Source organism: Ambystoma mexicanum, chromosome 5q (assembly GCF_040938575.1).
Source record: "Ambystoma mexicanum isolate Mex_15411 chromosome 5q, UKY_AmexF1_1, whole genome shotgun sequence".
In the NCBI taxonomy this organism is placed as follows: domain Eukaryota; kingdom Metazoa; phylum Chordata; class Amphibia; order Caudata; family Ambystomatidae; genus Ambystoma; species Ambystoma mexicanum.
Genome location: NC_090933.1, coordinates 610162354 through 610188837, shown reverse-complemented (window position 1 = coordinate 610188837; position 26484 = coordinate 610162354).

Genomic DNA, 26484 nt, shown 5'->3' with positions numbered 1-26484 from the left:
GCATGTCTCTTTCTCCAGCAGTCTGATAGTTGTCATCTTCCCCACTTGGGATGTGGGGTGTTTATCCTGGCTTCTCTCATGGGTTTCATCGCTTGCCCCATGGACAAAGTATGTTGGCTCTAGAAAAAGCAGAGGCACTTGGCAAGCATCTGGTTGGGGTAAGGGTTAAGCTGACAGTGTACTGCACAGAAATATTCAGGCACAAGGGGGCAGGAATTGAGGTCCTCTCAACTGCCACCATCCACCTCAGGGGCAGGATTGGCTCTGGACTTCTACAGGATAGGCCTTGCAGCCCCGGCTAGGAGGGGTTAACATCCCCTCTTGACAGGTCCAGTATACTGGCCATGTAACAATATACACTCTGGATACTTTCTCAGCAAGACAGGCAGGCAATGTGTAGTGGTGAGTGAATGTGCTGTGAGGTCATGGTTTATGTCATGTATGGAACCTTAGGTGGCATCTTATGGGATAGGAATTCCAAGGGTGTCAATTGACTAAGAGATCCTGAGATAACAGCAGCCTGGGTGGTGGGCACCGGTTTCTCTGGAGTTCCAGCATGTGCTTTAGCACCTTGAAGCGTCTCTTGTGCTGGATGGAATTACCAATAAATATCTCAGAACAAATAACCAGACAGACTCAAAGACTATGGCAAATTACTACTTTATTCTCAATTTAATGAAGCAGGGTCAACTCACACTCACACACACACACACACTTGATTACACAGAGGTCTTATACCACAATATGCATCATCTATGACGTCATCCTAAGTGGCAAACCATAAAATGTAGGTTAGGGGAACATGTCTACTTATAGAATGTATATGGGTTAGTACTTCATAGGCTGTCTCTTATCTGCAAGACACACCTCGAATTACCTCTAAATACGTTTAATATAGTGAACGTTTAAATATAGTGAACAAAATGGCAGTGGATTGGTCTATGCAACATTTTATAGCAGGTTGCCCGATAGACCCACTCATTGGTTGGCATTCTTACCCAAACCTGGACTTTTGGTTCGGCTAGCAGCAGCTAAGTAAACCAAAACCCAGGTGCTTGAATCACATCAGATTACTCCCTACTTTCTCAAGTAGTCCATCATCTCTCATCAGCATGGGCGTAGGACATGGGGTGGACAGGGGGGACAAATTTGAAGTGGGGGGCATTTAATGGCCCTCATTCCGAGCTAGGAGGTAAGTACAGGTACTTTCCAGCATGGCGGAAAGCACGACACCGGCCTGGTGTCAGACCGCTAATTGCGGCCCACGCGCTTTTCGCCATGCCAGAAAAGTACCTAGCGGCATGCCACTAAATGACCCGCAAAGCCCCCTACCAGCATGCTGCGACACGTACATAACAACACCGCCTTGGAAGCAGCAGCACCTGTAAATAATGGTGACCGTAATTTACGGATCCCGTAAATTACGGTAACCGCAAAACAACAGAACCGGAAATTTCGTCATCGCACAGGAACGGGAAGGAGCGCGGCGGGCATCTTTAAAAACACAATCCATTGGCATTCTCATCATGCAGTACCCTTGGGAGCAATCCAAAGTCGGGGAAAGGACCACACACCCAGGAACTATGCCAAAAGCCCCAAAGAAGTCTGCGGACCGGCTCCGCAAGAAGAGATTCAGCCCTGAAGAGCTGCAGGCCATGGTGGACTACCTGGCAGAGCACGCTGATGTTGTGTTCAGCCCCGAAATGCAGAGAGAGTCAATAATCTGTAAAAAAAAAACATCTGGGCACAAATCGCCCAGAGGGTGAGGGCAGTAGGCAGCACCCCCCGCAACCCCAAGGACTGCCGCAAGCGGTGGGATGACTTGCGGGTGCGGGGCCTCCTCTCCGCCAACCGGAGTCAGGCAATGCAGACCGGAGGGGGCCCAAGTTCCCCAGTGAGACTTGAGCCATGGGAGGAGACATGTGCGCATTGATCGGGACCGAATCGATTGAGGGTGTCGGCGAGATGGAGTGTGGGGCAACGTCATCTGCTGAAGGAGGTGAGTGTCCAAAGTCAACACTGCCAATGGCAATTGCATGATGTATACTCCCCCAAGTGCCATCAAAGGCACCTTGTCATGTTGCCTTCCCCCCATCCAACCAATGCAGAGCCAACTGCCATGCAATCAAGGGCCAAGTGCAAGTACATAACGCACATCAACCAAAGTGCACTAACTTGCACATCCCATCATGCACACTGTGCAGCAGGGTTGGCAGTGTGCCAGCCAGACTGCACATTACCAGGCCAGGATGAGTCACTCCGAAACCTGCGTACATATCATACTCATGCACATGTACCACTGCTGTTGCTACACCCAAAAGGCCACAAATGACTGAAATGTGAATGCAGTCATGTATGCTATTAGGACATCATACATGTTGGCCCTCTCTTCTACCCCCAGGGGCACTGATCATGACAGCGGTGAGCAACAGACAAGCCGTCCAACCACCTCCATGGACAGTGGCAGGGTCCGGCAGGGTCCGGCGCATTCCAGCACCGAAAAAAAACACCCACCCCGGCTCCTGAAAGGTCAGTGGAGGCTGCACCACCCCAATCCCCCCAGCATTGGCGCCTGCCACAATGGCCACCCCAACGTCGGCAGAGTCTAGTTTTGCTGGGGAGGTTGCAGCTACGGGTCCCGAGGAGAATGTGGACAGCCCAAGTTCACCAGTCCAGTCCATGCCAGAGCACGTAGGGCCAAGTCACTCCAGTGATGAACACCCATCATCGGATACACGTCGTGCAACTCAGCTGACTGACCTCATCACTATGTTCATGGAGGACAACCGCCAGGCCAGGGTGGAATGGCTAAATGAACTCCGGGAAATGCGTCAGGCAGTCACTGAGAGCACTAACAGGTTGTGTGACGTCCTAGGACGCATAGCTGATGCCCTTGAGGCTGCACATTCCAATCCGCAGCATCAGCAGGAGGACACGGCCACATCCAGTCGTGACACACGGGCAACTCCTCCGCGACGCACTCTGCGTTCCATGCGGCGCCGGGACATGCCTCCCCCGGGAGCATGCATTAATCGTCATTGCTGCCACATGTGGCCTTAATGTACTACATTGGAGTACTGTTGTGGAGTTGGGGGGGAGGGGGGAGGAGGGTGAGGGTTTGTTGTGGAGTTGGGGTGAGGGTGGAGGGGAGGAGGGTCTGTTGTGGAGTTGGGGGGGAAGTGGGAGGGGGAGGTTTTGTTGTGGAGTTGGGGGCAGGGGTGAGGGGGGTGAGGGTTTGTTGTGGAGTTGGGGGGAGGTGGTTGGGCAGGTGGAGGGATTGTTTACACTCATCCATTCAAAATTTAAATACACCTTTGGAGTTGCAAAGTTTAACCTGTGTGGACATTCATAATTCAGCATGTGTATCATGACGTCTGACAGTGCATGGTCTACAAGTATCCACACACCCAGGGCCCTGTGTGCCCATATAATGCCGGCCTCTGCTGTCTTGTGTTTTGGTTATTATGTCCAAACGTTGTTAGCCACACGACATGTCCCTCCCATGCACCGTCTCCATGATGCTGTCTTGCCTCTTCCTCCTCCTCCTTCACTCAATCTTCATCTGGTACTAGCAGTCCCATGTCAGGGGACAGAGCCACATTCCAAGGGATGCACAATTTGTTGAGCTGTACACATGACATGGGGATCCTGGACACCACATTGCAGTAGATGGGTCCCCCACCAGTTCAGCTTCGGCAACTCATATGTGCCTTATGCAAGCCAGGTGGCTGCTTCATCTCCACGCATGCACGGGTATGGCCATTATAATAGGGCTCCCTGGGCCTGGTCTGTGGGTTTCTGACAGGGGTCTGGTACCATGGTGTCAAGGGACAGCCGCCAACACCTGCATGTGTAGCCAATTTAGGTAAGTGTCTGGACTGTCATGTAGGAGAACTGTTCTTGCTTGCCTTGCTTTCCGTCTGCACATTGGGGGAATGGTATTGCTTGCGGTTGTGATCCGCCACATGCATGCCATGCAGGTCAACCTAATCCACGTGGGTGCTGTCAGGGGCACCCATGTCATTTTGCATGCCTGCCAATGCATGGGGGCCAATTTTTGTGTCGTATATCTCCTGGGTAGTCCTTGTTAGGGATTTGTAGCCCTTTGTGTGCCTGACGAGGTGCTCCAGCACTTCGTTCTGCGTCCGTGTACTGGACGGTTGTGACATGCCATGCATGGGTCCAACTGTGTGCTGATAGGTGCCTGTGACATGGGTGTGGGGCACAGGCACCACCTTCAATTGTGCCGGGAGAGTGGTGTGTATTTGTATGCTGCTCACTTATCTAGTAATTTCGCCACCAAATTATGGTGGCGAGGCTGTCACATTCTAGCGGGTAGGGGGTGTGTGTCTGCTCAGGGGTTTCCTTGAGGAACAGGACCTGCTGCGTGGGAATGGGGGATGCTGGGGTGGTGGCGGAGCCTGCACTGGTGCTGAATGCTGGGCCTGTCTCCCCCTCCTTCTCCCCTTGTGTCTCCTCAGTTGGGAGGCCTGGTGTTTTTGGTGTAGTTCTAGTGGTTGTGTCCTTGCTGGCAGGGCCTCCTGCCTCATGTGCTGCTACCACTATTGGTCTTTTCCTGGTGTGGGAGGGGGTGTGTTGTGTGAGTGTGATCCTTTTGTGCTGTGGCACACTCCATTGCCTCCACCTGTGCTGATTGTGTGCACCTGTGGCTCTGTGGACCACTGCTCAGGGTTCTTTACTCCTTCTCTGAGATGCCTGAGTGTACTCCATGCCGGTAAGATACTTTACGGCCTTAATGAGGCCGTTATTTACGTGTGCTCCATACTTGTGATCAGCTCCGGTTTACGCCATGCTGCTAATTTCGGCATGGTGGGCGCACGCAGGACTCAAGACCGGTATTTACAGCATCGTAGCTTACGGTGCCGTAATAGCGGTCTGACCGGTCGGAATGGCCCGTAGCTGTAAGCGATGCCGGTAATCCTTTACCGGCATCGTTTTTCCCTTTACTCCAACCTCGGAATGAGGCCATATGTGTTTGGTGTGTCATGCAGGGATCTGTTTTTGAAGTGGGGGGAGGGGCTGCTTACTATGTAAACTGCCTGCTCCCCCCTCGCCCCCAAAGCATGGGGGCAATACCCTGGGGGCAGATGGGTGATCATCTGCCCCCAGGGAAGGGGGGGGGACAAAAAAAAAAATATATTTTTTAAAAACTTAGTTTTGGGTGGGGTGGGTGCAGGTGGGACTACTATCCACCAGGGATTTTTGAAAGGGGGGTGGCCCTCCCCCCCCCACCCTAAGTGGATGGGGCACCTTATGTAGCCTTACCTGGGGGCAGATTTCTGCCCCTAGGAAGGGGTACATGAGATGCCCCATCCATTTGGGGTGGGGGGAGGCCACTGCAAATATTGGCAGAGCCACCCCCCAAGCCTGGGGCAGTACGTTTTTCCCCCTCTGGGGGGCAGATGGCCACACACATGTGTCCATCTGCCCCTAGGAAAAGGGCATAACAAAAATAAAACAAATTATAACTTGTTTTGGTGGGTGTGGGGGGCTACTGAACCACCATGGATGTTTTTAGTGGCAAGGGGGGTGGCCCTCTAACCCCCACCCCAAATGGATGGGGGGCATCTCATGTAGCCCTCCATCGGGGCAGATTGCTAGCACAATCTGCCCCTAGGAAAGAGGCAAAACAAAAACAAAAATAAAAAAATGATAACTTGTTTTGGGTGGGTGTGGGGATCACTAAATCACCATGGATGTTTTTAGTGAAAAGGGGGGTGCCCACGGGTGTCTTGTTTTCGGAAAAGCATGGGGTTTTCCGTTTTCCTTGGTGGCTTCGGCAACCTAGGCCCAAATCTGTATGTTGTCCACATCAGCAAAATTTGCTTTGCCGAAAGGCTTGGGGGTTATCAGTGGGTTAGCTTTTTCCCTTTGCACCAAGTTAGGTGCATCCACACATGTGAGGTACCGTTTTCGTCGGGACATCTGTGGGAACGCGGGAAGGTAGGACATCTGTTGTTGGAGGCGTGTTTCGGTGGGTGGGCAGAGGGAAATGTCTCTGAAATTTGGTAGAAAAAAAACACAATTTTAAGACATTTCACTCTGGCCACCCACTGAAACACGCCGCTAACAACACATGTCCTACCATCCTGTGTTTTCACAGGTGTCCCGACAAAAACGGTACCTCACATGTGTGGGTGCACCTACCTGGGCGCAAAGGGAAAAGGATAACCCACTGGTAACCTCAAGCCTTTCGGCAGAGCAGATTTTGCTCATGTGGACAACATACAGATTTGGGCCTAGGGTGTCAAAGCCACCAAGGAAAACAGGGAACCCCATGCATTTCCAAAAAGAGGACACCTGTGGGAATCCACAGAGGTCTGACTTGCGTGAATTACCCACAATCCCCAGCAAATTCTGAAATTTGGTGAAAAAACTACAATTTTCAGACATTTCCCTCTTGCCACCCACTGAAACAAGCTGCCAACACCACATTTCCTACCTTCCTGCATTCCCACAGGTGTCCCAATGTAAACAGTACCTCACATGTGTGGATGCACCCACCTGGGCACAAAGGGAAAAGGCTAAACCACTGGTATCCCCCAAAGGGTTTGGGGAGACAACCTACAGATTTGGGCCTACGGTGTCGAAGCCACAAAGGAAAACAGGGTGCCCCATGCATTTCCGAATAGAAGACACGTGTGGGAATCCACAGAGGTCTGACTGCACGAATCGCCCCAGAATTTATTACCCACAATCCCAGACAAAGTGAAAATTGTGTTTTTTCCACAAAATTTCAGACTTTGTCAGGGATTGTGGGCCATAAATTATGGGGCGATTCGCACAAGCCAGACCTCTGTAGATTCCCACGGGTGTCTTCTTTTCAGAAATGCATGGGGTTCCCTGTTTTCCTTCGTGGCTTCGACACCCTCGGCCCAAATCTGTAGGTTGTCCACATGAGCAAAATTCCTGAAAATCTGCTGTGCGAGAAGACTTGGGGTTACCAGTGTTTTAGGCTTTTCCCTTTGCACTCAGGTAGATGCACCCACACATGTGAGGTACTGCTTTCATTGGAAAACCTGTGGAAACGTGGGAAGGTAGGCCATGTGTTGTTGGATGCATGTTTCGGTGGGTGACCAGAGCGAAATGTGCGGAAATTGTGTTTTTTTTCTGTCATTTTCCTGATTTCCCCCCAAACTATGGGATCTTTCCCTACATAGTTGTAGCCTGACCTGCGCAAATCACCCCTTCCTAAACTTGGAATATTGTCTACTTTTCAGAAATGTATGCCTTTCTGGCTTCCCATTCAGCTTTCCTACTCTTTTCTTCCATTCCGTCCATGCATGTCCTATTGGACAAAAAATGCCAAAATCGCCTACCTCTCACAAAACGGCTGATTAGCATATCAAAATATGTTATTTTGGTTTCCACTCAATCTGTTCTAGAAAGCCTGGAAAATGGGGAATCCAGCACAGCAAACCATTTGTTCCTAGCTCTTACAAGGAAAACACCACAGGCTTCTTTGTACAACATTTTATTGGCATTTTCTGAAAAAAGCCCAAATGTTCTCCTTTTTGGTTATTTTCTCTAATCCCCTACAGCAAACTAGGATTCCTGGGTGGCGTTACGACCGCCTACATGTGAGAAAAAAGGGGCCAACTTTGGCCGGGATATCTCATGTAACAAAGAAGTTACAAGGGATTGAATGGCGACATACCGAAATCACCAAAAAAGGCCTTGGCACTGGGGGGAAATATTCATGCCAGTTAAGGGGTTAAGACAGTAAAGCCCCAGAGGAGATATCATTTGTAAGGTAGCTCAGTTAGTTAATTCTCCAAATGCAGATTGTGCACAGGAATATGTAACACCTGTGTTCAGCACCTGGGTTAATCTTCCGGTGGGATAATAGTCAGAGTGAATGCATTCAGCTTCCGATGCAACACAGCATTTTCCAGGTCAATTGGTTCAGAAAAAGTGTTGGAAAACACTATTACTGTCGCTATTTCTAATTGCCCAGATTTTCGTGCATTTTCTGTGTGGAGTTCGAGAGCGGAGTGGACACACCAGGACCCCCTGTATTTCCCGCTCCACCAGACAAATGCGGCCTTACTGCCAGCATGGATTCTCATGCTGGAAATAAGGAAAGGGGTTCCTCTGGGATCTGCTTGGAAATTAAACCTGGTAAAAGCAGGCAGAGTCCAGAGAAAGCCATTGTCAATTCCACCAGCAATCGGTAATTGCGCAAGGTATTTACACTCTTCCAAAGTGGAAAAGCAATGTGATTTCACCTGCCTTTTACGCTAAAATCTTCCATTTTGTGGCGAAAAAGTAAAAACGTGCGCCAATGGAAGTGGTCCACTCCATGCAGTTTACTTTGCGCCTTGATACTTAGGGTTTTTGCGTGATGCTACACATGCAATAAATAAATAAATACGTTTAACATGACCCCAGATAAATGCCAATTCGTGATCAAAATGAGTGAGCATGGCAAGTCACTGGTAAGAGGGTGTCCTGTGCTTCTTGAGTGCTTTGGCAAATGCCCTTAATTGCCATCTCGCGTTAAGCAGGTGCTTAAAGGCATGGGCTAGTAAAAAATTTTATTTAAAAAATAGATAGGCAACATAAAAAAAAAATACTAGCATTCTCTTTTTTAAAACTTCCTATGTACAATTTTGAGCTATTCAAGCTCAAAATTTGCAAAAGCAAGCACATGGGCGCATCCATTTTGTGAAATGGATGCCCTCCTGTGCTGGCTTTTGCTTTTGCGGCACTAATGAAGGAAAAGCCAGCCAGCTGTAGTAAGCAAAAGCTACCGCTGGGTGGCTTTCCCTTCATTAGTGCTGTATGCGTAGGACGGGGACCGGAGACCAGAGCAGGAAAGCTGCAGCTGAATCTCGGTAAGTGCTATTTATTTATTTTTTTAAAATAAGCACTAGCTGCGTTTTTTTTGTAAGTTTTCCGGGCTGGAGGAGCCCGGAAAACTTAGAAATAAAACTGCAGCTTTAAAAACGTTGTATTTATGTTTGCGGTCGCTTTTGAAGCGACCGCAAACATAAATACAACGTTATTGTGTTGGAAAACGCTGCGGTTTTTCTTTCCAAGTTTGTCAGGCTCCTCCGGCTCGGAGGAGCCTGAGAAACTCGGAAAGAAAAACCGCAGCGTTTTCCAACACAACCGCGTTGTGTTTCTTCCTGAATCTGCTTTCCCATTTGGGGCTCTCGGCTCCCCACGGGGAGCCCGAGAGCCCCAAATGGGAAAGCAGATTTAGGCAGAAACAACGCGCCATTGCGGAAAACAACCGCGTTGTTTCTGCCTGAATCTGCTTTCCCATTTGGGGCTCTCGGGCTCCCCACGGGGAGCCGAGAGCCCCAAATGGGAAAGCAGATTTAGGCAGAAACAACGCGGCATTGCGGAAAACAACCGCGTTGTTTCTGCCTGAATCTGCTTTCCCATTTGGGGCTCTCGGGCTCCCCACGGGGAGCCGAGAGCCCCAAATGGGAAAGCAGATTCAGGCAGAAACAACGCAGCATTGCGGAAAACAACCGTGTTGTTTCTGCCTGAATCTGCTTTCCCATTTGGGGATCTCGGGCTCCCCATGGGAGCCCGAGAGCCCCAAATGCTGCGGTTTTTCTTTCCGAGTTTCTCAGGCTCCTCCGAGCCGGAGGAGCCTGAGAAACTTGGAAAGAAAAACCGCAGTGTTTTCCAACACAATAACGTTGTATATATGTTTGCGGTTGCTTCAAAAGCGACCGCAAACATAAATACAACGTTTTTAAAGCTGCAGTTTTATTTCTAGGTTTTCCGGGCTCCTCCAGCCCGGAAAACTTAGAAAAAAAAACGCAGCTAGTGCTTATTTTTTAAAAAAATAAATAGCACTTACCGAGATTCAGCTGCAGCTTTCCTGCTCTGGTCTCCGGTCCCCGTCCTCTGCATACAGCACTAATGAACGGAAAGCCACCCAGCGGTAGCTTTTGTTTACTACAGCTGGCTGGCTTTTCCTTCATTAGTGCCGCAAAAGCAAAAGCCAGCACAGGAGGGCATCCATTTCACAAAATGGATGCGCCCATGTGCTTGCTTTTGCGAATTTTGAGCTTGAATAGCTCAAAGTTTTACATAGGAAGTTTTAAAAAAGAGAATGCTAGTATTTTATTTTTTATGTTGCCTATCTATTTTTTAAATAAAGTTTTTTACTAGACCACGCCTTTAAACCCATCAGTGTGGATTGAGCAATAATAACTCGACAGAGGTATTTCAAATGGCCAATTTCGCTCTGTGGGTGACATTGTCAAAGTGGGAGAATGTTGCACAGCATGTGCCACTTTCTCTGCGGAGTGAATTGTGCCCACCCCAAGGAAGAAGTGTGAAAAACCCACAAGGGCACTGTGCCCTGCTCTTTCTGTGTCTGTCTTCCCCACAAGGAGGCAGATGCCGACTCAGACATGGGTAAGTCTCAGGTGGCAAGCCTGTACCCTAGTTGATGTGGCAATAGGAGTCCAGACTTCTGAGGCTGATAACATTAGTAGCATTGAGTTACATGCCACCTGACAGGTATGTGTGATAAAGTTGCAAAGCAGAGCTGTTAGTGTTCTAAAGCAGGAGGCAATGTCTGCCCACCCGCAAAGGGTACGAGCAACCAAAGGTAACAGGCCCCACCCCCCATCATGGCTGTAGGGGCCAGGCTCCAAACCAGGGCAAGAATGCTCTACAATCATCCATGCCCACGAGTAGGGTACCCCTCGTCCTCCAGGAACCCTATTGAGCAACCTCTGTGCGTTCCAGGTGATACCAACATTATTTAGAGCCAGAAGTCTAAAAGGTAATCGCTTGATTGCAGCTGGAAATTAGCTCCTGGCGTGATCAAAATGTCTTAACCAAGTGTGACATCATCCCCTTCATTTATAAGCAATATGTGTGTTCTCGCCTTGATACACTGAATTACTGTTAGAAACAAAGGCAAGAGTTGTGTTTCTTGTGTAGGCATTAGGAAGGCAGTTGCCAGCCTCTGGCATAATATGCCATGTTATTCCAATATTGGCTAGCTGTTGCCTTCTTATGGCCAGGTAAAACCATCATGGCAGTGACTGGCAAATGCCTTTCCCTTGCAGACAGAAAAGCGGAAATAAGAGGCCAGTTGAAGACACGGAACAAATAGAAGTTAAGACAGACTTCAGCTGCCATTGCTGTGTTAGGGAGAATATGTTGCGTGTTCAAGCGAGAAGGTATGTATTAAGCAAGCAAGCAGTGAGACAAGGGAAAGGCAAAGAAAGGCCAGAGGGGCTCATTGAATAATGTAAAAGGGCAGAGGACCCATGCTCTGCCGTCCTAGTAACATATGAGAGAATCAAATAGATCAGGCTTTGCAGCAAATGTTAAACGAGAAAGGAACAGAGTCCAGCTCTGCATTCAGAATAACAAAGGCAAAGAAAGGCTAGGCTCTGAAGCCAGCATGAGATGGAATAAGAGGGACCAGACTCCTCGTGAGAGGCTGGCCTGTCCCTCGCGGGCGCTAGAGGGGCAGCCCACATAGCTGGCCACCGCCCTGGGTCCACATACACCCCACCTACTAGGCATCCCTCAGGTCCGACACATCCGGCCGCGGACCTGGGGAGTGCTTATAAGGGGGTGGGCTTGCGATCGCTCATCCTCCTTGTTTGCTGTATCCCCCACCCCCAGAGGACAGACAAAGCAGCAACATCACACACCTGGTCCCTCTACTCCCATAACAGGGCTTACTCAGAGGTACAAACAAGATTTCCTCTTTCTTTGAAACCCCCATCTTTCCATTCCAAGAGACACACACGTCTCCTTGCCCCACACAAAAAAATAGCAACTTGCAGTTGGTAGAAAAGGCTTCAACTCCTTTATTTGGCAGGAGTCCACTTACAGGTGATCTGCCTCTTAACGAGCTGGCGTCCTAGCTGCGGCCCACTGGAAGTAATTGTTATTTCCTCTCTCTTACCATGAGCTCATAGTCAGATGAAAAATCCAGAAATGCAACATACAAAGACATGTTCTTTGCTGCTGCATCCTTTAATTTTCTTCTGTTTTCGTGTCTTCTTTTCTCTTGTTGTATACAGTGATATTTGTAATTTAATATGTACTGCTATTTTACTTCTAATTTTGTGAAAAAAACGAGTTCTTTGACTAAAACACAATAAATTAATAAAGCAAAGTCCCCAAGATGTCCCCTGGCCCCCCCAGATTGTATGTGTCTCCTACGCCCCTGCTCATCAGACCGGCCATGAGCCAACGTTTCTCATCTGCAGTTGACCTTGTAGCCTGCTCTCTGTTCTAGGACATTCAAGGGAGTGAAAGCACATCACTATCTTCATCCGAAGCTTAATGAATAGCCCCTGTTTTTTCGACTTCTGAGTCAGATCTGAAGAGACCACAAATGTGTCAATTTCAGCCTCTTATTTACTGCTATTTGATTTAATTATCAAATATTATCATATATTTCATTGAGTCCCCTCAAGTCCCGCGTGGCTGCGTTATTTTGCTCACCCTTGCTGTTTCACGGATCTTCATGAGCTACAAAGATCTACAAGGACGTGTTGTGAACTACACATCCCAGCAGGCTGGTGGTAACTACTTGGGGAGGAGCTATACAAACGTGAGCTTGCGCGCACCCAAGCAAGTCCCCTCAAGTCCCGCTTGGCCGCGTTATTTTGCTCACCCTTGCTGTTTCACGGATCTTCACAAGCTGCAAAGATCTAAAAGGACGTGTTGTGAACTACACATCCCAGCAGGTGAACTTACCCATCAGTGACTTTAAACCAACAGCACTGAAAGTGTTATTACATCTTCTAATACGTTCCTTTTAAATTTGTATAGGCTGGTGGTAACTACTTGGGAGGAGCTATATAAACGTGAGCGCGCACCCAAGCAAGTCCCCTCAAGTCCCGCTTGGCCGCTTTGCTGCGCTTGTCACGCGGATTGCGGGCGGTCCCCTTTTGTGCCCCACAACGTGTTTTCTACCCTTTGATTGCCCACTGTTGGAACTTCTGTCTTCCTCATAAAATGAAGCGGAGCCTGACATCATTAAAATCGGGCATGCCACCGGTGACGGCTGCGCACCGTACTAATGGGACTGCATTTGTATTACACTCTCTGCAATGCCCCCCAAAAAGAACGAGGCTGAGTTCCACTCCGCGTACGGGTCCATTGAAACCCAAGGTAAACTTGGAACGGATAAATCCGTGGGCATGGATATCCGTCCATTTTGTCAAGACTTGGCTATGCATGGAACGTCACATTTGAACAAACAAGGTGAGATGTTACCCACAGCTATATGAACAACAAATAAGTCGGGTCCTGCCTGTCATGCTATGAACATCCCTATGCAGGACTCGTTGGAAAAGAGCGATAATACAAATCATGTTACTCCAAAACATCCAAATGTACAGGAAAAACATAACATTGCTCCTGATATATCAGTGGTATTTGCAAATGAGAACGTTTTATTTAACTGACAGTGTACTACTTTGTAATGTGTTAACTGGTCCTGGTGCACTTCGTCCAAAGCTAGCAAAGGAACATGCTTCATCTGATTTGGCAGTTATTGATTATGATTTAAATGCATCATGTTTCACATCACACACATTATCTGAAAATCTCTCTAACTCACCTGAGTTATTCAACAATGTTATTGATATAAACTCTGTTGAAAAGCTATCCTTTATATCTCCTACTCCAAGAAAATCAAAGTGAAATCAGATGTACTAGGATGAGACTGAGCACATAGAGAATACAAATGGTTTAATAGAAACAGCCTTAACATCTATAAATTCTGCGATTCATTCCTTGGCCAGGTTGTTTGAAACACTAGGTCTAAAATCTGATCAGCATTCGCCACAACTGAATAAATCATTGCATGGCAGCAGACTATCTGCAAAAATGGGGGCACCGTGGACGTCACAGCCATCCCAACAAGTGTAAAGGTATCAGTCAGGGGTTAAGACTGATCCAAAGACCGGGATACACTGTAGATGTAAGTCGTATAATCATGCAGTGCCTTTCATCCCGGATCCGATTGTTGATTTAGCCAGCGATGAAAATAATAAACCTGATCAGTGCTTGAATGAGAAAAACCTCTCCTCAAAGCAAAAAAAATCAAATTATGCTCTATTCAAGGCAGCAACTATAAATGAACCTGGGACAAATAACAAATCTAAGCAATCCAAAGCTGACCTTGCAAAGAAGAGTACAAATATAAAAAGTGCTAAGCCAACACCATCATCACAATCAAAGCGATTTGTTAAAACCTTACTCATCCAAGGTCCATGGCCCCCTTAGTGTCCAAAGCAATAACAAAAAAATATATGCTTCAGATACAGACCAAAAAATGTCAATCTTCCTTGGACAAGAGTAAACAAATAGAATCGTATGGGCCGCTTAATGTTTTAGTGGATGCGGTCTCGGTTGATGTGTTAGAACACTAAATGTAAACAAAATGAAGTAGTTCCACAATGCCAGCCCTATTTGCCACACACGAACAATGAATCTGAACTAGATAGACAAAGACTATTTGCTCGCCGGAGTGAAATTAGACTAGCAGTAGACGAGTACAAGGTAGCTCAGCCAGTCTCCAGTGGTCTAAAAGTTCCGGCAGGACTTAACAGGGAATTGAATAATGAGGAAAACACCATTAGTGCTGACTTGCCGTCTTATAAGCAATTACACCAAAATATACCTGCTCGACTTCATAATAGTGAAAGAGTGACCAACAACTGCCTAAGGGGTGACTGGGAACCAAATATGATGATTATGTAGTTCAGCCATCAAATAGCCTTGACATAACAAATTTTATTAAACTAACAATAACACAGTTTCTGAATGAAAAAATGAATGAAACTGGTCAAACGAATCAAACTCATATAGACAACTCTCAGAAACCAAAGAAAAAGATCTCTTTAGAAAAACGCCCAGCAGTTCATTCTCTCCAAATGTCATGTCGCCCAGTTCCAATAAGGCAGTATAACCTAAATTGCTCATCAGTCCTGGCTATATTCAGCGAGATTCCAGCCCTGGATGACATTGGCTCAATTGATATTGAACAGGTCGAATTCACTGAGACTTCGGATAGAACTTCAGTGACTTTATGGATAAATTCTAGAGTTGTATTGAACTCCATTTGGCCCATGAAATCAAAGCTCTATGATTTAGGTTTTGTGATTCTACCAGGACCAGGTCTGACAGCTAACACCTTGCCCAACATAGCTAATATAACCGTGGCAAATCAAACAATGCAAAAGCAAACAACACAAATGCAGGCTTGTAATTGCAATCAGCGAGCCGTACTATGCTAGCTATCTCCTTTAGAATAAACTACACTATCTTTAGCCAGCTGGAATTCAAGAGGCTATAAGAACCTAATAAATAATAATGCCTCTAACTTGCAAATCCATGACATTGTATTATTACAGGAAACATGGTTAATGGCAACTCCATCATGGAACAACTATGATATACACCTGAATCCAACAAAAAAGCCTGTTTCGGGCTTATTGGTTGCAATGAAGACAAGCTCATTTACTAAATCGGAAACATGGTTTTGCCCGAACCCTTATGTGCAAATGATTAAAGTGATTAGACATGAGATCTGCTATGCACTCATTAAAGTACACTGGAATCCGTTAGGAATATCTGACGACAAATTCATTGAATCTATGAATGAAGCTCTAGTTTTGATGATACAAGAGAAAAAAAGCTACTATCTAATTATAACCGGTGATCTTAATTTGCACTGTCTGGAACAGAATAGACACACAGAAAAATCAGATTACTAAAATGGTCTAGATTTGCTGAAAATCGAAATCCCTTCATACTAAATGGATCATTGTCGTCGGATATCCCTCCGAAGCCCACTTGGCACAGAGGTCAAAGTCATGGAATTATTAATTGCATCTATGTGAACGCTGCTCTCTTGAACCAAATACATGCGTTTAGGGTACTCTATTCTGATGCGAGTGATCATAAAATTCTGAATGCAACTTGGAAATCCAAATGTCTATTGAAAGAGAGGAAAAATCAATATAACCAAGGCAAACTTATTGTAAACTCAGCCCGAAACAGAGTGTCTTGGACTGAGACAACCTTAAAAGCATTTAGAGATCATTATGAGCAACAGACGAACGAGAATTTACAAGTGGCCGTGATATATCCTGAGTTAATGCAAATATTTCAGTCAAATTCTGTTATGCAAAGAACAAAACAAACGCCACACTTGCACATTTTCAATCCAGAAATAAAGACAATGAAATCTCAAATTAGACATGAGAAAAGAGAAGCCATGAAGTTACCACATCTTAAGAGAGTAGTGGCCTTAATTCGAATTAGAACAGAATATAGGAGTTGGTTAAGGGGAATGAAATCGGAACTTTACCAAAGTGACAGCAGTAACATGTTGAAAATATTGTCTAGTAAAAATTCTGCCCAGTCCTGGAAAATTATTAATCAGGTAACAGGTTGCAATTCAAACCAACAATGTCAATGAAGATGCTTGGGTTAAGTACTATACAAACCTATACTCCTCTGCTGACACATTATTGAATGCCCTGTTAAATAAGGAGCAAAATGTCTTCCACCTAAAATTTGATCGTGAAGACATTCTGTATTTTATACAAAAAGCTAGTCAATCAAGGGCACCTGGTCCCGATGGCTTGTCAAATCTGATTTTGAAGCAATTTCCAGAAATTTGGGCAGATATATTGTTCAGCATGTTTAATAACATAATTTCCTCTCAAATAATTCCAACGTCCTGGAAACATTCAATTCTTATCCGAGTCTATAAAAAAGGCAACCGAGCTGACCCCGCCAGCTATAGACCAATTTCCCTGCTTGATGCACCTGGTAAAATCTTTTGTCACATCATTTTAAGGGAAGTGAATAACTTGTCAAATAAATACTTTAAAAGGGATCCCTTTCAGTCTGGCTTTGTCAGCGGGCTAGGTACTACACTTAACATGATTGCAATAAACATGTTAAAGTCAAAGTATGCCATTCGGAAACAATCCCTGTATTTTGCCTTTATTGATTTTCAAAAGGCTTTTGACTCCATCGATAGAACTTTGTTATTCCGAAAATTGAAATTATGTGGATGCCCGCCCTCTTTACTATCGCTGATAAAACATCTACATACAGATACTACCATGCAGGTGCGATTGTCATTGGAAGGGCTCTTGTCAACATCATTTAATACTTTTTTGGGCTTAAAACAAGGGTGTATCATGGCTTCAATCCTATTTAACTTCTTCATCATGGACATGGGAGATGCCTTCCTTAACACTGTTACTGACGCTCCTGAGTTGGGTAATCAGCGTATAGCATGGCTGCTGTATGCTGACGATCTTGTACTAATGTCACAGACCCCTAAGGGCCTACAAAATGTATTGACCGCCTTGTCCTCATACGTTGAAACAAACAAGTTGGTAGTTAACGTAGAAAAATCACAAGTACTTGTATGTAAGAACTCAAAACTAACTCGAATTAGTAACATTACTTGCACCATACAGACTGAGTGTATGATAATAGTATCAGAGTATAAATGCCTAGGTGTGTCAATACAGAACACTGTTGGAAGCACGTTCTTTCTCGCCACTATCCAGTCCAAATTGTTAACCTTGATTTCACAAGCTAAGATTCTGGTTTACAAATATGACAAATACACGTATAAACGTGTGCTACTCTTTTATGAACAAAAAGTGATTCCGATTTTGATCTACGGAACAGAATCTATGTTATGTAACACAAACAAAATGTGGAATGTCATGGAGGCTCGTTTCTGGAAGAAGGTTTTATATCTTCCAAGTTGTACTCCTATGCCAATTCTACGGTTTAAATTGGGTTTGACATCTCTAGCTGCCGAGTTCTGTGGCGTATGTGTACCTTTTTTCGGAAATGCCTACTGAGTCTGGAATCTAACACTATCCTCAGCACCGTAGCCTATCAAATAATTTCATCCAATCATGAATTCCTTCAAAAGTGGCGTAATTGTGTATTGAACATCCTAGTTGAAACAGATATTACGGTAACACTTTTACTGGGAAATCTTATACGAGCAAATTACGGTACCGCAATTTGCGGTACCGTAATTAGCGCCTTCCCCATTCCCATAGAGCCTTATGGGGCAAAAATGGGAATGGGGAAGGGCAATGGTGGAAGGGGGAATTACCGCCCCGCCAACCTTGGAAAAGGGCGGTAATTCCCCTTTCCACCAAGGCGGTGCCGGTATTTTACCGGCATGAGCCTTGGGGCTAATAGCGCCATGGTTTACCGCCTACCGTGTAATGAGGCCCTTTGACTCTAATAATTTTGGTCATAAAAGGTTACGACACATGTCAGGTTATCTATTGAAATGCCCGTCTCCGATCATAAGAAGTAAATACTTAAGATTCAGATTAAATGTGTGGCCCACAAAAGATATTCTGGTAACATGCCAACAACTGAATGTACTAAGCACTTTAGAAATCTGTTATGTTTACTCAATGGTGTAGAGGACAAAGAAATATGGCATCAGTTATTTTCAAGCACAAAGTTTACAGTAATCAAAGCAATAGTGCAATTTCTAGAAATTACTATCCCAGATGAACCTAAAGAATAGAAATGTATAAATGTTTAAATGATCTGAAAATCTAGTACAAATGAATGAAAATAATACCTGAATTTTTAAGTGAACCAATCATTTTTTAGATCCTTGTATATATATCAAATCATGTACAGATAATTGTTTTTAACTGTTAAATGTGTATCAAATTAGTTAGTATTTGTAAAGGTGGTTTAATCAGCTAAACCAAATAAAAAATAAAAAATAATAAACAATTTCATTATTCTGGGTCTCATTTCTCCACTTGGCCTCTAGAGACTTGCTCACTCTACCTTGTATAGACTTTATACACTTTTAACTGTCCAATATTTGGCTCTTGCAGATGTTTTCTTCTCTTTTAATCTAAGAGAAATATATCTCATCCATGGCTTATCCATCTGCCTCCCTTCATGCTTTGCAGCTATTAGTTGAAATGAGCCTCCTTGATCCGCAGCCAACATAGAGTCCTCTTTGTTTCGCACACAAAGCTGTTCTTCCAGCATCTCCTAACTCTGTAACCCTGATCTGTTTCTGAGTTAGTTGAATTGAATATTTACACAAGCCGGCATCCATTTTCCAACTATAGCTGTCCTTGCCATGTTATATATTCCTCTATAGCAAGCACCTATGTGTATTTTGTACCTTGCATTACTGCGTATTTACACTTATTGGTCAGCAAGTTACTTTATCTTCTTTTGCATTCATGGTTACTTTATAGTTTCGTACATGTTTCTCTTTTTGTTTCAGTTACATCGCCACTCTTAAGTTTCTGTATGGCTTTGTATAGCTTGTTTATGACATTACTCTGTCCTTGTCAGATTTCACTCATCGCTTCATGGTGTCCAATGGTGCATGCTGACATCCTTCCATACCGCATCCTTCCACACTTGCAGTGTGAGGGTACATTCGATACGGCTGTCTGAGTGCATATTGTCTCTAGTACACTTGGTGTGGTATATGCATAACACATGGAGTCTCACATAGGGCCCTTCTCCTACGTTTTTTTTTTTCATTTATTTTTATTATTTCAACAAACAACACTACAAACATTACAACTGTTTAGGACGTTCATGATCAATTTTCAGACATCATATTATTGCTCTCCTCTGTCCTCCCCCCTCCCACCCCACAAACTTGAAACGTCATATCTGTGCCACCTCCTTGGGCATCTACAGGTGATTCGTTATTGCCAACACCTCCCGGTTTTCCGCATTCTGATCCACCTGGTGGGAATTTGCCATTGAGGCCACCAGCTGTCTCCAGGCTATCAGGGGGCCTACCTCTTCCTCTCCCCCACTCGTGACTGCTTCATACCAGACCGTGGTTTCTGCTTCAGCCCATTTCAGGAAGTTCGCCCACCACATCTCCACTCTAGGCCTGTGGGCAGCTTTCCAGCTCATCGCAATTCTGCGTTTGGCCAGGATATACGCCAGGTCTTTCATTTTACTGATATGTTTTAAATTACGTGGCCTAGGGAAACTCCTCAGCATGCATGCCCAAGCAGACCCCACGTCCAGCACCACCCCCCGGCTGGCCAATCTCGTTTGCAGTTCTGCCCAGAATGTCCACACCTATGGGCAAGCCCAGAACATGTGTAGCAGCCCAGCCTCTTCCTCCCCACACCTAGGGCATTTCTGTATGGTCGAGCCACCAAACCTGGCTATTCTGCCAGGGGTCAAGTAGGCTCTGGGGGTGACATACAGCTGGATCTGCTGAAGTCTTAAGTTCCGGGACACCTTCTTATGGTACCTTTGGGCTCTGTCCCACTGTCCCTCTGTCATGGGTTCTCCCACCTCCTCCTCCCAGTCAAGCCTCAATTGGAGCAACTCCTTCCCCACTTTTGCACTCAAGAGCTCATATATCCAAGATATTTTGTGGCCGCCCTCCGAGACATCATACATCATTTCTACAGAGGCATCAGGTTCTTCCGCCATCACCGTCTCAGGCCATCTCCCCCTCACCCGTTTCATGATCCTGGTATAGGTGATGTATTGGCCTCTATGTACCCCTGTGTCCTCCAGCAACCTCTCGAATTCCACCGCCTCCCCCTCCTGCCATATGTCCCCCAGAGTGGCCAAGCCCACCGGTTCCCAGTATCTGCGGACCCAATTGATCAGCTGGGAGTCTTACCCACATAGTGCCACCAACGGGACCTGCTGAGAGAGCGGGTCCGAGTCACCCACCGTTCTCCATGCTCTGCGCCAAACCTCCCAGCCCAGCACCAGCAGTCTCCCCATCTCTGCCCCTTTTGTTTTATGCAACCACACCGTTTCTTTTAAGATGTATGGGGCGGGGACGCCCCGTAGGAACCTGGTCTCCACCGATTCCTCTTCCGACAACCATCTTGCTACATATGATAGCTGTCCCGCCAAGTAGTATAGTTGAAATTTGGCAGGTTTATGCCCCCCTTGTTACACGAGTTTTGTAATTTCCACAGGGCGACCCTATTTCTAAAATTATGCCATATGAAGCCCCTGCACAGGCTATGGAGCTTAGCAAAAAAACGTTTGGGGAGCAGATACAGTATGTTTACGAAGAAGTTCAGTAGTCTAGGCAAGACCACCATTTTGAGCAGCGGTGCCCTTCCCATCATGACCAGGGGTAATCTGGCACAAAATACTATGCTATTTTTTATACCTGCAACAGCTTCCTCTGTATTGTGTTTGTGTTCCGCTTCTAACTTGTGGTATACATGTATGCCTAAGTATCTGAACGTCTCTGTCTGCCAGGGTACTTGTAAAATGGGCACGTTTTTTAGTGGAACGTTCTTGTAGCTTCCCAGGGGGAATACGCTGGACTTCCCGGGGTTCACTCGTATGCCCGAAAGGGCAGCATAGCGGTCCATCACCTCCAACACATATTGCAAGTTCTCCTCTGGGAAGCGCAGATAGAGGAGCATGTCATCTGCGTACAGTGATATTAGATGTGTGTTCCCTATAGTGCGCACCCCCACCTCCCCATATTGTTGCCTGAGGCTAATAGCTAACGGCTCCAATGCAAGTATATATAACATGGGCGCCCAGGGACATCCCTGTCTGGTCCCTCTACTGAGTTGCCATTTATCCAAAATTATAGCACCTGTCCTGACTCTTGCAGTCGGGGAACTATATAACATCTTGACCCATCTAATATATCCCGGTCCTATCCCGTATCCTTTCAGGGTCGCTATCAGCCATGGCCACCTCACCGAATCAAACGCCTTGACCGCATCCAATGACACTATGGCCAACTCGCCCGGGTTATTCTCTGTTTGGTCCATGATATGGTGCAGCCTCCTGTGGTTGTCAGTGATATTCCTGCCTGGAACATAACCTGTCTGATCTGGGTGTATTCGTTTGCCAATTACTCACTTGAGCCTATTTGCCAGCACCGCCGTGAGTATTTTGTTATCTTGGTTAAGCATTGATAGCGGCCTATATGACCCACAATCCACATTCGGCTTTCCCGGTTTAAAGAGTGGGATGATCACTGCCTCTCGGAGAGACTCCGGCAGCTCCTCCTGTTCGTAGGCCTCATTGAACATGGCCAGAAGCGGCTGAAGTAACTCTTGCTTATGTGCTTTGAAGAATTCACTAGGTAATCCATCCGACCCAGGCGCTTTGTGCGTGGGCAAGTGTTGAATCACCGCATCCAGTTCGTCTAAGGTAATTGGGGCTTCTAGGTCCGCCCTCTCTGAGTCGTCTAAAGTGGGTAGCTCGATATGTTCAATTGTTTCCAGAATCTCCTGGCCCAAATCTTCCCCCACGTCCTCATACAAACTTTTATAATATTTGTAGAACTCCTCATTTACCCCCTCCTGGGTATTGCGGATCTGGCCATCCGCATCCCTGACTTCTCTAATCACCTGCCAGGGTGTCTCATTTTTGTATAACCAGGCCAGTAGTCTGCCGGGTTTATCTCCTCCCGCATGTTGCCTCTCGATATATTTCTTATAATTCAGCTTACATAATCTATCCCAGAGTTCGCTACTAGCCTCTTGCAGGTCTCTCATCTTGGTACCATCCTCTCGGGTGGTTCCCCCTTTTGCATTAGGTCCTCCAACTCCCTTTCAGTGTCTCGTAATTTTTGTTCTATCCCCCCTTGGAGCCCTTTAGATTTCGATATGGTTACCCCTCGCACCAGCACCTTAAATGCCTACCCCACCATTCCCATAGATTTTATGCTTCCTGTATTCATATCAAAATATTCCTCTATAGCCTCCCTCAGGTCTTCCCGGAATCCCGGATCCTGGAGGGCCTCCGCTCTTAGCCTCCACGTCGGGACATGCGCTCTGGGGGGGCGATGTCGCCACTCCAGGACCAAGGGTGAATGGTCCGACAGTACTCTAGCTTTATATTCTGCACCCACCATTTCTCCCGCTATCTCAGCGGAGGCGAACACGTAATCTAGCCTAGTGTGTAGGTCATGTAACGCGGCATAGTGCGAGTATTGCCTGTCCTTTGGATGTAGCTGCCTCCACACATCCTCCAGACCAAGCTCTGCCAACAGTGTCCCCAACGCTTTGTCCACTGGCACTGGTTTCAGTGTCTTGCTGTCCGACCTCTCCATCCCGGGGTCCAGGGTGCAGTTGAAATCACCTCCCCACAGTATTGCACCACCCAACAGGGGGCTGACTCTACTGTACAGGGACCTAAAATAGGCTGCAGTATCATGATTAGGGGCATACAAGTTTATGATGTTCACTTCTCTGTTTTCGAGGAGTCCCACCACCACCTCCATTCTGCCCTCCGGGTCTGTTGTCGAACGAAGCAACTGAAACGGCACGTGCGGTGCCACCCATGTCACTACCCCCCTCACGTATGCCGAGTATGTAGCTCCTGTAATGCTACCCTTCCATTTCCTCTTCACCACCTCCAGTTTCTCTTTTGTGAGGTGGGTTTCCTGCAGCAAAGCTACATCCACCCTCATCCTCTTCAGATACAGCATTATTTTATTGCGCTTCAGAAAACTGTTAAGGCCCCGCACATTCCAGGTCACTACTCTGAGGTTACCCAACGCCATTGTTGCGCTGTCCGCTCTCATCCCTTCCCTTCCTGTGTCCTCCCTGGTGGCTCATAATCCGGCTCATTCCCCTCCCTCCCCCCCAACTTCCCCAACCTTGCCCCACTGCACACAACTCTCCCCCGCCCCCCTCCCTACCTAACCCCAACAAATACCCAACTCCATCCCTGGATCTCAGGCCCACCTGCGTCTGGTCCTGTCTCGTGACTCTGAGTACAAGGACCCCGCAGGGCGTCACCAAACTAGTAGTGACCTAACTAAGCGTAAAGCTATGGAGGTTCAAGGGTCGTTTCCCTGGAGCTCCCGCTCATATGATTGGGATTATTCAGTTCAACCGGATCTCACAAAAAAAAGGTTCTCTTCTCCTACTGTTCTGGTATGAGGGCAGTGCGGGGGTGGAACTTAGAGAAAATGCATCTAACTGCTCCTTAACATTTCCCCTCTGGTCGAGTCCTCAACTTCATTCCCCCCTTCATTCTCCTTTATCATCTCTTCATACTTTTGTTTCTTTGGGACCCATATCTTTGTCACCCCCTCAGGTGACCTGCATTCTTTATATGTTCATCCACACTCCAGGTCATGTGGCAGAAATCTCCTGATGGTCGAGAGAATATCCATCTTCCTACATACTTTTTATGCTCCTTAGATCCTTTGTTCCTGGAGGTGCAAGGGTACTTTTCTTTATATTCTCATGGATACTTTCCTCATTTTTCATCTGGTTGCCATTTCCAGTGTCTATATCAGTCATGACCATCATCCCAATAGCTTTCTTGGCTGTGTTATGGCATTGTCCCAAGATGATCCTTATGAGACAAAATCCTAGCAATACCAACACTAGGACTGCTCCAAGTAATCTGAAGGCATTTGTCAACTCAGTTGGAATCCATGAGAACAGAGACAAAAAAAAAACTATCCTCCTCGGTCTTGTCAACGTCACCCTCCATCTTTGTATGCAGGGTGGACAACATCGCTATTTCTTCTGTCAAAGTGCCATTGTCTTAATCATGGAGAGGTTTAAATATACAGCAAGAAGGCCCGATCTTGGCACACATGCCTCCTTCCTTTTCTGTAATTAAGTCCAGGAAATATCTGTTCTGGACGGCCATGAGCCTTATTGCCCTCAACTCCTTCTCTGATCGCATTAAATCCTTCTTTTGTCATATTGATAATTTTCAGCAGCTCCCATCTGGTGATTTGCAGCCACTTGGCGTTCACTGGAGTTTGAATTCCTGGCAGGAATATTGCTGTAAATATCACTGCTGTTCTGCTGAACAATGTTAAATGACTCCAATCAAGCAGTCCCACTAAGTCAGTGCCTTGTCTGGGATTGCTCAAGGGAAGCCCTTATTTATATATTTGTATGACAAGTTACAATCTGGATGATGAACCCTTGTATCACGCCCCTCTCTTAGAATCCCCCTGACCCCACTTAGCCAAGAATTAGGTTTGTTTTGCAAATTAAAAAGGTTTATTTGAAAAATTAAGCAGTAGATATATATCACACTTTTATAATAAATTAATATTTTATATCACACTTAGTCATATGACAGTGAGTGATCAACAATGGATGATGTTATACTAGCACACTGGTTTAATTACTGAGGAGTAGTATAGAGGAAAAGATAGCTGAGAATGCTTTATATGGTACAAGGAAATGTAAGGTGGAAAAGAAGCCACACAGGAATAAACTTAATATGAATTCAGCAAAACATAATATAATCACTTTTCCCCTTTTGGCAATTCACCCCCCTCTATGCAATGTAAGGAGGTGGAAGTAACACACACAGTCTTCAGGAATACAATCACAGTACAATACGAATTCAGTTCCCCCCTAGCAAGCTTAGAGAAACAGGGATGATTTTAAACACAGGCAAAGTACTTTAAAAGTGGTATGCAAAGAAGGGAAAAACATGCTAAAAATGATTTTAATTCCCTCTAGAGGCTCAGGGTGAGTGAGAGATACTTTAAATCAGTTCAGGATCACTTTAGCAATGTTCTATGAATGATTGTCAGGTTGCAAACGAATTTCAGCAAAGGAAACAAAAGACAAATATTTTTATATGTGGCTGCAATGAAGCAAAATGTCAAATCGCGGCAATTTAGTCGTGTGCGTCGAGCGCAATTACAGAGGAAGTAGAAGCAAACGGTTCAAGAGATACAGACGATTTTGTGGAGGTAGATTTTCAGAAATGAAATTTTAAAGTTTCAGAATGACAGATGACAGTTTTGCAGATTTAAAGTCACAGAAGGACACACAATGCTATGTTGTAGTTCTAGATAGGTTAAAATAGTTTGAATTAGATTATTTTAAACTAAGAGATTGGTTTTGCACAGTTCTGGCTGAGTACTCACACTATATTTTGGACAGGAATGTGACTTCGTCACGGATCGGGTCAGGATTGGCTGCGGTTCTCTTGCCACTTGGTACTGGTTCTGCGCACAGCGATCTGGGTCAGCTCTCAGCACTGCACAGTTCTGGTCTCTCTGGATCTCTGGTCTCTCTGGATCTCTGGTCTCTGGAGATTGATGGATTTGAAGTCTGGAGTCTCCCGGCAAAGCGTCCCGCAAGAAAGTGGAAAGTGAATGTCCCTGTCTGGCTTCCAGTGGCTCTTTTTGCCTTTAGAAAGTGGGTGTGTGCATAGCATAACTGAGCCTGCCCCTCTCAACTTATCATTGGCCCAGTTCTCCTCTCTCCCTTGATTGGGGGAACTGAGTTGTGAGTCAGAGTGATGAGGTAGGTTTATGGTCAGAGGATCCTCCCCTTGTCAAATTGCACACAAATCTATTTCTGATCCAAATACACATTTATCTATGTACCATTTTTCTAATATTATATGTCCAGTTAACATATTTTCTGTAGCACCAAACCATCCGATCTCTGTCTTTGTAAGATGTCGTGTCAACTTTTGGCAGAATTCTGCCCTTTTCATCCAGATAAC